We start from the raw sequence: 12,879 nt of genomic DNA on the forward strand, positions 1-12,879 counted from the left end.
AAAATGTTTAATAAAGTTCTTCTTGATATAAAAAAATAAATTAAAAAAAAATATAAATAAAAATGAAATAAACTGCTAAAACTAAAAAAAAAAAAAAAAAAAAATATGTTGTGGGGTACTCTTATGAGCCATACACACTATAAGATTTTCTGAAGACTTTTTCCTTTAGATTTACCAAAACCATATAATATGAGGTCAAACCTAAGCACTTTCAATTTGTATGCAATCTGGCAGGCCCTTGCACTACATAGAAAAGGTAAATCTGAAGGAAAAAGTCTTCATAAAATCTTATAGTGTCTATGGCCCTTTAGATTACATTCATGTTTCTCTATGCTAAAGTGACTCCCATAAGGATTGTTGTAGATTTTCTGTATTGTATTGTGATTGGTGGTATGATAGTACCATCTATGTATGACATTTTGTATGTAAAAAGTTTTTCGATAAATTTAGATTTTTTTTTTTTAAATATTTTAAAATAGAAAAAAAAATGTTAAAGATAAAAAAAAAAATAGTTTAATAAAGTTCTTCTTGATATAAAAAAAAGATAAAAAATAAATTAATATATAAAAAATAAAATAAATATATAAAAAAAAAATAAAAATGAAATAAACTGCTAAAACTTTAAATTAGATTTTATTTTTAATTTAAAAAAAAGAAAACAAAATGTATTGAAATAATTTTTTTATATTATTTCTCTAATAAGAAGAGTTTGCCAAAATTAAGAAAAAGCTTTAAATTTGTCATATTAATATATATACATACATATAAATACATACATATATATATATATATATATATATATATATATATATATATATATATATATATTTATTTATTTATTACACACACATTATAATATATATATATATATATATATATATATATATATATATATATATATATATATATTTATTACACACACATTATAATATATATATTACACACACATAATATATATATTATATTTTTTTTTTTTTTAAAGGAAGAATTTGCTGTACTAAAAAAAATAATAATAATAATTAAAAATGTGAATTTCTTTTAAGAATACGGTCTGAAGTCTACGGGATCAGACCACGTACCTGATGCTAATCTACGACTTAGCATCTCTGTATTCAGTTCTTTCTTTCTGCCTGTCTGGAAAATGACACAAAGAGAACTAAAATCCCCCCCCCCCCCCCACCCCAAAAAAAAAAAAAAAAAGTCACACCGGGGAAGCCCCCTCCACGCAGACGTTTGGTGCGGCTGAGCGGATCCCAGATTATGGCTGAGGCAGACTTTTTTTTTTTTTGCTATTTAAATTTTCCAGGAGGATGCAAAAGGATTCCCCCCTTGATGTATGCAGAGAACCCGCTGGTCCTATATTACCGCACGCCGGGGGGGAAAATTGGGGCTCCCTCTCCAGTGGTCGCCTGTGCGAAGACCCCCTGACAACAGGTCCGCAGGAGCCCCCCGGCGCAGACCAGCCTGCCGTTAGCCATCACGGTCGCCTCTGTCAGCGAGCGCTGCGTGTCACAAAAGACTCGCTGCATGCATGCAATAAAAAAAAAAATCGTGAATCGAGCCGCTAGCCTCTTTGTGCGTCCTGCTTAATTCATTGCCGGCTGGGGATCTGCCGGGGGTTAATTCCCTTCCAGGCATTGGGAGCTAAACACGGCGTGTCATGGTATATATATATATATATACATATAGAGCACTTGCAACTTTGGGGCTGCACTGGAAAACCAGAGAAAAGGGGGGCTTCTGTGGCACTGGACGCTCCGGCCAGCCTCCGTCCCCCCCCCACCCCCCAAAATAACGATCCCAGAGCAGATTAGGAATAATTTGGCACTTACTGGCGGCACTGCTGGCTGCTGTCTGTCCAGCGGCGAGATCACCCAGACCTGCGAGCTTCTGTTTCTGCAACTGTGTCATGAAGACAGACTCGGCGCTTGTACGTAGCTGTTGCTATGGAAACAAACACAGCGAGGCTAGAGTGCCAGGCTGTGTTAATTCCATCACCCATGAACCTCTGGGGAACTCCGACAACCATTCCCATCTCGCCGCTCAACAAATACCCACCTGGACAATGGGGGCAATGGTAGCAGTGCCCGCCCTCCCCACCCCCAACCACGTCAACGGGTCACTTTAAGACACAACCGTGCCCAGGGTAGAGATGCCTGAAGTCACCTTGTTGTAAGCCCCCCTATTTACAGCTGAGCAATTTTGCACATGTTTTTGCGCCTACGCGCGACGTCGCTCAACAATAGGAATCCCATTCTTTTCAATACAAGCTGTTCACAGCTCTATGCACGATTTTTGCGCCTATGCGCGACATCGTTTAACAATAGGAATCCCATTCTTTTCCAGTACGGGCGGTTGACACCTCTGCGCACAGTTACTCGAAAGGGTACATACAGTAAGCCATTTTTAGAGCCATGTAAGCCCCCCCCCCCCCCCATTTACACGTACCTTTGCGCCTACGGGCGACGTCGCTCAACCATAGGAATCCCATTCTTTTCAATACAGGCTGTTCACAGCTCTATGCACTGTTATTGCGACTATGCGCGACATCGCTCAATAATAGGAATCCCATTCTTTTTCAATATGTTCACAGCTCTATGCACTGCTTTTGCGCTTATGCGCAACGCTGCTTAACAATAGGAATCCCATTCTTTTCAATATGTTCACAGCTCTATGCACTGTTTTTGCGCAACGTCGCTTAACAATAGGAATCCCATTCTTTTCAATATGTTCACAGCTCTATGCACAGCTTTTGCGCCTATGCGAGACATCGCTCAACATTAGGGATCCCATTCTTTTCAATATGTTCACAGCTCTATGCACGATTTTTGCACCTATGCGCGGCGTCGTTTAACAATAGGAATCCCGTTCTTTTCAATACGTTCACAGCTCTACGCACTGCTTTTGCGCCTATGCGCGACATCGCTCAACAATAGGAATCCCATTCTTTTTCAATATGTTCACAGCTCTATGCACTGTTTATGCGCGACATCATTTAATAATAGGAATCCCATTCTTTTCAATACAGGCTGTTCACAGCTCTATGCACTGTTTTTGCGCAACGCTGCTTAACAATAGGAATCCCATTATTTTCAATATGTTCACAGCTCTATGCACAGTTTTTGCGCCTATGCGCGACATCGCTCAACAATAGGAATCCCATTCTTTTTCAATACAGGCTGTTAACCCCTCTATGCACTTGAAAAGGGTACATAAGCCATTTATAGAGCCATGTAAGTCCTCCCATTTACACCTGAGCACTTTTGCACCTATGCGCAACATCATTTAACAATAGGAATCCCATTCTTTTCAATACAGGCTGTTTACAGCTCTATGCACTGTTGTTGCACATAGGCGCAAAATCGCTCAAGCATAGGAATCCCATTCTTTTCAATACAGGCTGTTCACAGCGCTATGAACTGTTTTTGCGCTTATGCGCGACGTCGCTCAATAGGAATCCCATTCTTTTTCAATACAGGCTGTTGACATCTCTGTGCATAGTTACTCGAAAAGGGCACAGAAGCCATTTTTAGAGCCATGCAAGCCCCCCCCCCCCCCCATTTACACCTGAGCAATTTTGCATGTGTTTTTGCGCCTACACGCGACATCATTTAACAATAGGAATCCCATTCTTTTCAATACAGGCTGTTCACAGCTCTATGTCAAGTCACTTGAAAAAGGAACATGAACCATTTTTAGAGCCATGTAAGCCCCCATTCACACCTGAGCGAATGCGCACATGTTTTTGCGCCTACGCACAACGTCACTCAACCATAGGAATCCCATTCTTTTCAATACAGGCTGTTCACAGTTTTGTGCACTTGTTTTGCGCCTATGCGCGATGACGCGACAATAGGAATCCCATTCTTTTTCAGTACAGGCGGTGACATCTCTGTGCACAGTTACTCGAAACGGTACACAAGCCATTTTTAGAGCCATGTAAGCCCCCCCCCCCCCCATTTACACCTGATCCATTTTGCACATGTTTTTGCACCTATGCGTGACATTAATTAACTATAGGAATCCCCTTATTTTCAAAACAGGCTGTTCACAGCTGTATGCACTGTTTTTGCGCCTATGTGCGACATCACTCAACCATAGGAATCACATTCTTTTTCAATACAGGCTGTTCAAATCTCTATGCACAGTTACTTGAAAGAGTACATGAGCCATTTTTTGGAGCCATGCAAGCCCCCCAATTACATCTAAGCAATTTTTTGCACATTTTTAGCGCAAAATTGCTCAACTATAGGAATTAAAATTATTTTTCAATACAGGCGGTTTACAGCTCTATGCACTGTTTTTGCGCCTATGGGCGACGTCGCTTAACAATGGGAATCCCCTTCTTTTCAAGCTCTGTGCACTGTTTTTGCGCCTATACGCGACGTCACTTAACCTTTGGAATCCCATTCTTATTAATACAGGCTGTTCATAGCTCTATGCACTGTTTTTGCGCCTATACGCGATGTCGCACAACAATAGGAATCCCATTCTTTTCAATACAGGCTTTTCACAGCTCTATGCACTGTTGTTTTGCCTATGCGCAACATCGCTCAACCAAATTAATCCCATTCTTATTAATACAGGCTGTTCACAGCTGTATGCACTGTTTTTGCGCCTATGCGCGATGTCGCGCAACAATAGGAATCCCATTCTTTTCAATACAGGCTGTTCACAGCTCTATGCACTATTTTTTGCGCCTACGCGCAACATCGCTCAACCATAGGAATCCCATTCTTTTTCAATACAGGCTGTTGACATCTCTGTGCACAGTTACTCGAAAGAGTACATGAGACATTTTTAGAGCCATGTAAGCCCCCCCATTCACACCTGAGCAATTTTGCACATGTTTTTGCGCTTATGCGCGACATCCCTTAACAACAGAAATCCCATTCTTTTCAATACAGGCTGTTTACATCTCTATGCACAGTTACTCGAAAGAGTACATGAGCCATTTTTAGAGCCATGTAAGCCCCCATTTACGCCTGAGCAAATTGTTGCGCCTACGTGTGACATCGCTCAGTAGGAATCCCATTATTTTCAACATAGGCTGTTCACATGGCAAGGGTACGCAAGCCATTTTTAGAGCTATGTAAGCCCCCATTTACATCTAAGCAACTTTTTGCACATTTTTAACGTGACATTGTTCAACTATAGGAATCCTATTCTTTTTCAGTACAGGCTGTTCACATCTCTGTGCATAGTTACTCGAAAGGGTCCATAAGCCATTTTAGAGCCATGTAAGCCCCCCATTCACACTTGAGCAATTTTGTACCTATGCGTGACGTTGCTGAACCATAGGAATCCAATTCTTTTCAATGTAGGCTGTTCACATCTTTATGCACAGTCACTCAAAAGGGTACATAAGCCATGTTGAGCATGTTGAGCATGTTTACGGAAGCACCGGTAAACCTGAGACACCAAGTTTTTTGCAGAAACAAACCCAAACCCATGACTCTGCTCCAGACTTCCCCCATTTAAACCATATGGAGGGCCCTGGTGCTGGCTTCCACGGCCCATCTTCACGCTCAGTCAAAAGTAAATCTAAGCTGCTCACCAAAACTTAGTTCTTCTTTCTATTTAATGGGTCAAAAGATGAAAACTGTTGAAGTTTTTTTGGACCCCCATAGACCTCATCAGAAGCACCGGTAAGCATGAACTGTTGTCCTCTACTCTTCTCCCACCCAGGAGCATGAATGCTTGTACAAAAACATTTCTAAAATTTTTTATATATCCTGTTTTTGCATAAGAGGGGTGCTCCATCCATGGCCCGCGGAGCCCTCTGATGTCACCTCAAACCAGGAGAGCACATGCCCAATGCTCTGGGAAGGTGGGTCAGCAAGCCCATATAGCAATCCATGGGTTGCTGACCCACCATCCCAGAGCATAGGAGTACATGGAACTGGCAGCAGAGGAAGCAGGTGGCCACGGAGGGAGAAGGAGCCTCATGAGCTGATGCTTCCTCTGTAGCGCCGGCTCCTGTCCCATGCAAAGTGATACCAAGTACACTTCACCTGCGACCTTTCTAGCAGCCTGGAGAGCAATGCCAGCAGAAGCTGGAAGAGGAAAAAGGTCAGTGTAATAAACAAACATCACATACACTGCACTTTTGCAATGAGCATATTGGTACCTATAAAAAAAGGGTTATTAGGCTGCTTTCACACTGATCCGCAGGTGAGGCGCAGTACACCTGTGGGTTAGCTGCATTGAGCCATAGACTTCTATTAAATCCTGGTCTGGTGCGCTTCCTGAAAGTGCACCAAAACTACCGAATGCAAGAGTTCTGGTTTTCTTTCAGAGAGTGCACCACCCCCACAAGATGTAATAGAAGTCTATGGCTCAGAGTAGCTAACTCGGTATCCTCTGCTGTCCCTGCGGCTCAAGTAAACTGCAGCGCTTCAGTGTGAAAGCAGCCTTATAGGGAGCTCAGGACAGTAAGTGCTCACTTTTATTTGCAGTTTGGGGGGGGGGGGGGGCAGCCCTCAGCGGCTTAACAAATCACTTAAGTGGCCCTCACTGTTCAAAAGGTTGAGCATCCCTGTTCTGTAAGTTCTTGCTATGCGTGAATGGAGGCTAAATCAAGACTTAAGCGTTTCTAAAGGTTTAGGGTTTTTTACCTTCATGCATTCTTTGCATTACAGCAAAAAACCTATGTGCAGCAGCTACACCACCATCCCCCAATACTTATCTGAACTCCTCTTGATCCAGCGATGTGCACCAGAGCCTCGGCTCTCTGGGAACTCTCCCTTCTCATTGGCTGAGAGAGTCAATTCCTCTCGCTGCTGTCAATCCCAGCCGGTGAGCCAATGGGAAGAAACAGGGGGCAGGGCTACACACACAATATATATATATATATATATATATATATATATATATATATATATACACATACATATACACACACATATATATATATATACACACACACACATATACACACACACACACACATATATATATATATATATATATATATATATATATATATATATATATATATATATATATATATATATATATATATACACACACACACACACACACATATATGCATATACATACATATATCAATATATCATATATATATATATATATATATATATATATATATATATATATATATATATATATATATATATATATATATATATATATATATACATATATATAGTTCAGACAAGGTGTTAGCCCTCTAGCAGCAGAATTTATAGAAGTTTTTACAGAGTTTTTTTTTTTTTATTATTATATTTTGTGTATTTCAATATTCAGAGCAATATGTTTATCTCTCTTCAGTTTACTACCAGACCCTATATTGTGATAAGAGTAAAAGTGTGACGCTGCAAGCCACGTGTCCGGCAGGCGTTGGGGTTCTTTAACCCCTTAGACCGCATTCACATTGATCCGACTTGTCAGGCGACTTGTCAGCCTGACTAGTCGCAGTCCGTCACGCTCCCACTGTGTAGTACAGGAGCCGTTCTAATAGGAGCGACACAAGTCGCTCCGACTTAGAAAAAGGGTCCTGTACTACTTTGGGGCGACCTGGAGGCGACTTGCATAGACATTCATTTTATGAAGTCCGTGCAAGTTGCACTGAAGTCGCGGTGCACGGGACTTCACAGGTTGCCCCCTAAGTCGGAGCGACCTAGTGTGAACCGAGCCTTAAGGTGTCCCTCGTAATTATTTTAAAATGTTGGCAACTATACTTTAGGGAGTACACAGAAACCGCACCCCTAGTTGCAAATTAAATTATTGTAATTTGTTCATGCGCATGGCGCCAACTTATTCTGTCGCGCTGTACAGAAGAGAGCGCAATAAACCAATCACATCAATCACGGTGGGAATAATATATGCCGGTATGCAAAGCACGTATTGCAATGCTTATTTAACATGGCAGAATAGGTGGCAGATTGTTCCGCCATAAATCCACATTACTGCAGGTACGTTAAGTGCATTTAAAGTACAGTAACGGTTTTAATTCTCACTATGGGGACCCGGGAGCAGCTGTGAGCTTGTTAGTGACTATGGAAGGCAATTTGGACTGTATGAGCGTCTCTATGCATCCTAAAAAATATGAGCAGTTTGGGCGCAGGAAACTTCCGTAAATCAAATTCTTCCGACAGCCGAGCCTGTGGGGGACACGGGCGAGTGTTAATTGGCCTTTCCTATAAATAAGCATTAATTACAGCCATGGTGGCTTCCCATTGTGCGTAGAAATTTAGGCAGCGATAACTTTTTTTGTTAAATAGTTAAGGAATGTGTGCAGCTGAAGGAAGTTATCCTAATTGGATTAAATAAAAATAAACAGGTTTATCCAATTAGTTAAGAGCAATTCATAAGGGCGGTTATTTATAGCATCCAATTAGAATTTATGGAATGGTGGGAACCCCATATGATTGGCACAGCAAGTGTGCAGGGTCCGGAGCTCAGCGCAGAGATCGAAAACAACAATAGAATCCCCCACAGACAGAAGAATGCAGCAGGCGATTTAAAGGAGAGGTAAACCCTAAAGGGCCTTTTCACACCAGGGCCGGAACAAGGGGTGGGCAGGAGGAGAAGCTGCCCTGGGCACAAGTGTTAATTGCAGGGATGTGGGCGCCCTAGCTCTGACTCTAAGGGAAGGAATGGGCACAGTTTGGCATTTTTGCCCTGGGCGCTGGATGACCTTGTCCCAGCACTGTTTCACACTATTGTATTGTGGCAATGCACGGTACACGCGTTGGTGCAGTGTGGTGCCATTTATTCTCAATGGCACCCCAATGTACCTCGCCAAAAATGGTGTATGAAGCATTTTTGGTGCGTTTTAGTGTGCTGGCAGTCCATAGGACATGTTGCAATGCACGGCATAACTTGTGTACAATGATGTGAATGGGCTCTAAATGACATTTATGAAACCCAATGCACACAGTAAACTAAACTAATTATAAAAATAAAATCTTTGTTTTTTCCCATTAGTGTGGAAATCAACGCACTAATGGATGATCTGAAGTGTGATGTTGTAGGAATTGCAGTGATCTGAGGTGTGAAGATGCAGGAAAGAGGGTGATCTGTGGTGTGGCGGTACAAGAATTGGGGTCACCTGATGTTTGAAGGTGCAAGGTGTAGCAATTGGGGTGATCAGAGGTGTGAAGGTGCAGGAATTGGGGTGATCAGAGGTGTGAAGGTACAGGAATTGGGGGCGATATGAGATGTAAAGGTTCAGGAATTACTGTGATGCGAGGTGTGAAGGTGCAGAATTGGGGTGATCAGAGGTGTGACGGTGCAGGATTCAGGTTGATCTGAGGGTGTGAAGGTGCCGGAATTGGGTTGATCTGAGGTGTGAAGTTGCAGGAATTGGGTTGATCTGAGGTGTGAAGTTGCAGGAATTGGGGTGATCTGTGGTGTGATAGTCCAGGAATTGGGGTGATCTGGGATGCGAAGGTGCAGGAATTGGGGTGATGTGAAGTTGCAGGAATTGGGGTGATCTGAGGGGTGAAGGTGCAGGAATTGGGGTGATCTGGGGTGTGAAGGTGCAGGAATTGGGGTGATCTGGGGCATGAAGGTGCAGGAATTGGGGTGATGTGAAGGTGCAGGAATTAGGGTGATCTGAGGTGTGAAGGTGCAGGAATTGGGGTGATCTGAGATGTGAAGGTGCAGGAATTGGGGTGATCTGAGATATGAAGATACAGGAATTTGGGAGACCTGAGGTGTGAAGGTAGAGGAATTGGGGTGATCTGGGGAGCGAAGGTGCAGGAATTGGGGTGATCTGGGGTGTGAAGGTGCAGGAATTGGGGTGATCTGAGGGATGATAGGTGAAGGAATTGGGGTGATCTGAGGTGTGAAGGAGCAGGAATTGGGGTGATCTGAGGTGTGAAGGTGCAGGAATTGGTGTGATGACTGTGATCTGAGGTGTGATGGTGCAGGAATTGGGGTGATCTGAGGTGTGATAGTCCAGGAATTGGGGTGATCTGAGGTGTGAAGGAGCAGGAATTGGGGGTGATCTGAGGTGTGAAGGAGCAGGAATTTGGGGTAAATTAAGGTTGAATAGTGCAGGAATTGGGGTGAATTGAGGTTGGAGGGTACAGATTTGAGTGATCTGAGGTGTAAAGGTGCAGGAATTGGGGTGAACTGAGGTCTATGACTCATTGTTTAGTGTGGAGAAGGTTGGTGACCCCGGGTCTGGAATTAGAAATCTGTATTTTCTAGAACCGGTGTTGTTTTTTTCCATGATAAAGTGCTGAGCAGATGGTTCTGTCTCCTCTCTATACATTAAACATTAAATGCCTGCATGCGATGGCTCGGTCTCCAGACGTGTCACTTCCAATGCATCAACGTGATACAATATGTTAATTTAAATTGTTCCTGCCACATCGTGCTCAACAGGTGCCAGAGTGCGCCGAGAGAACATGGAGGGTGCAGAGCGCCCAGGAAGGGTCCTGATAAAAGGAAGAGGACCATTTCCATTATTCTAATTGTGGGGGCCCCATGTGAATGACAGTTGTTTCACCTAGTAGTGGCCCCCATCTTTACTGACACCAGTTCAGTGGATTAAAATGATTCCCAACATCACTGCAAATGCTGCAACAGCAAAAATGTGATGAGGAATTTTACTGGTAAAAAACAAGACAGTTGATCTATTTAAACTGAAAGAGTTTGTTACCCCAAAACTTCATATTCCTGATATGTGGCTGCTGTACCCACTTGCTGACCGCTGCAAGTACATATACTGCGGCGGTCAGCCCCTCACAGGCAAAGTGACGTACCGGTACGTCACTAGCCTGTGAGGCTCTGGGGGGCGAGCGCGCGCCGCCGGAACCCCCCCCCCCCGTGCGTGTGAGCGGCGGACCCGATGTCCGTGACAGCGGGAGAAAGGCAGGCGGCTACTGTAAACAAGTCGCCTGTCATTCTCCCCTGTGTATGAATGGTGATCATACGGTTCTACTATGTAGGACCGTTGATCATTGTTCCTACACCTCAAGCCACAGCCAATCACAGCTAGAATCACGCCCCTAGGGACAAACACAGACCCTCCCTCAAAAAAAAGTTAACCCCTTCACTACCAGTGTCATTGTATATGTATAGCAGGGGCGTAACTACAGGGGTTGCAGGGGTTGCAATTGCTACTGGGGCCCCATGCTCCAGGGGGCCCGGTAGAAAACCAGTGGGTGAACTTCCAGGATCTCAAAGGTCACACTTGCGACTGGGCCCTGGCATTGCACCACTGTGGGGAGGCCCCAAGATTGCAGGAAGGGGGCCCACTGCAGAACTTGTGAAAGGATCCTGCTGCGGGACCATAATAAAAGGCCATGCAATGAGAGTAAAGAGCCCCAGGATTAGTGGGAAGAGCCCCGGGCTTGAAGGGAAGGGCCCCGGCCAAATGTCTGGGGGGCCCTTCATGGTTTCTTGCATCGGGGCCCTGAAGGTTCTAGTTACGCCTCTGATGTATAGTAATGTCATTGGTAACCCCAAAAGTGTCAAAAATGTCAGTCAAGGGTCCGATCTGTCCGCCGCAATGTCACAGTCCCGCAAAAAAAAAAAAAAAAAAAAAAAAAAAAAAAATCGCAGATAGCCGCCATTACGCGTTTAAAAAAAAAAAAATCTTTCCCTTTGTTAGTAAACGCGATAACTTTTGCGCAAACCAATCAAAATACGCTTTTTGCGATTTTTTACCAAACATATGTAGCATAAAACAATTTGGCCGAAAATGTTAAAAAATTTTGATTTTTACATTTTTTTGGGGGAATTTCATATAAAAAAAAATGTGAAAAATATTGTTATTTTTGCAAAATTTACGCTCTTTTTTTTTGTTTATAGCGCATGATCAAAAAATCGCACAGGTGATCAAATACCACCAAAAGAAAGCTCTGTTTGTGGGAAAAAAAGGACGTCAAATTAGTTTAGGTACAGCGTCGCACGACTGCGCAATTGTCCGTTAAAGTCACGCAGTGCCGAATGGCAAAATACCCCCTGGTCAGGAAGGGGGTAAAATCTTCCGGGGATTAAGTGGGTACCATGTACGTGTATGAGAAAGTCTCCTGTTCTGTTTGTATTGCTTCCTTTATGTGAGATCCTTGGTGTTCCTGCCAGTCCCTCTGCTTTCCTAATAAAAACCAACCACACTAAGCATTAGGGCACAGTGTGGTCAGTTCTCTAGCTAAGCCGGGGAACTCAGCCTGCTCTCCTCCAATGTATAAAAAAAGGAGGAACAAAACGTCCAGCAAAAAAGTCACATAGTGGAACACTATGGTTATAAAAACAAAAAAACAGCTTTAGGGTCCTTTCACACTGTCCGCATCCGCCGGCGGACTCCGTTCTGCTCAGCAGGGGGATCGATCCTCCGCTCCCCGCTGAGCAGGCAGATGACCGCTCCGTCTCCGTTCTGTGTGCAGAGATGGAGCTGTCAGATCCCCGCTCTCCTCTATGGGGGAATCGGATAATAACGGACCCAGGCCCGTCTTTACCACAGGGCAAAAGGGGCAGCTGCCCTGGGCCCAGTCATTGTTGTGGGGCCCAAGGCAGCTTCCCCTTGAGCCTGCCCTGCCCGCAAATAGTTAAAAAAGTGGCCCAAGAAAATCTTTGCCCGGGGTCCAATCAATAATAAAGACTGCCCTGAACAGACCGCGTGTCTATTCTCATCCGATCCCATCCGCTGGACAGATGGAAAATAGGGTTTCATTTCACGGACAGGATGGGATCGGATGGCATCGGGTATCAGCGGACATGTCTCCGCTGACATCCGCTGCCACATAGGGGTGCATGGAGGATCCGATCAGGTCCGCCTAAAAAAAACTGACAGGTGGATCTGATCGGATCGTTCGTGAGAAAGGACCCTTATTAGAAAAATGACCCAATCAAAAACAACCAGCAACAGCACATGAGCCTTCACCACACCAAAATTAAATA

The 12,879-nt window shown here is 43.7% G+C and overlaps 1 protein-coding gene across 3 annotated transcripts in view; it reads right to left on the reverse strand.

The window, feature by feature from the left end:
- The window catches only part of FOXN3 (forkhead box N3), a 312,655-nt gene that overhangs the window by 254,574 nt on the left and 45,202 nt on the right, over positions 1-12,879 (reverse strand). The window contains exon 1 of one of the 3 annotated variants that reach the window (XM_082242799.1): positions 1,833-1,921. The exons of the other annotated variants lie outside the window; for them this stretch is intronic. The gene's annotated coding sequence lies outside the window, so the exon portion shown is untranslated. Of the gene's footprint in view, positions 1-1,832; positions 1,922-12,879 lie in introns of those variants that run through there. 3 annotated transcript variants of the gene reach the window in all.

Source organism: Pelophylax lessonae (assembly GCF_965119305.1).
Source record: "Pelophylax lessonae genome assembly, chromosome: 13".
Classification (NCBI taxonomy): Eukaryota; Metazoa; Chordata; class Amphibia; order Anura; family Ranidae; genus Pelophylax; species Pelophylax lessonae.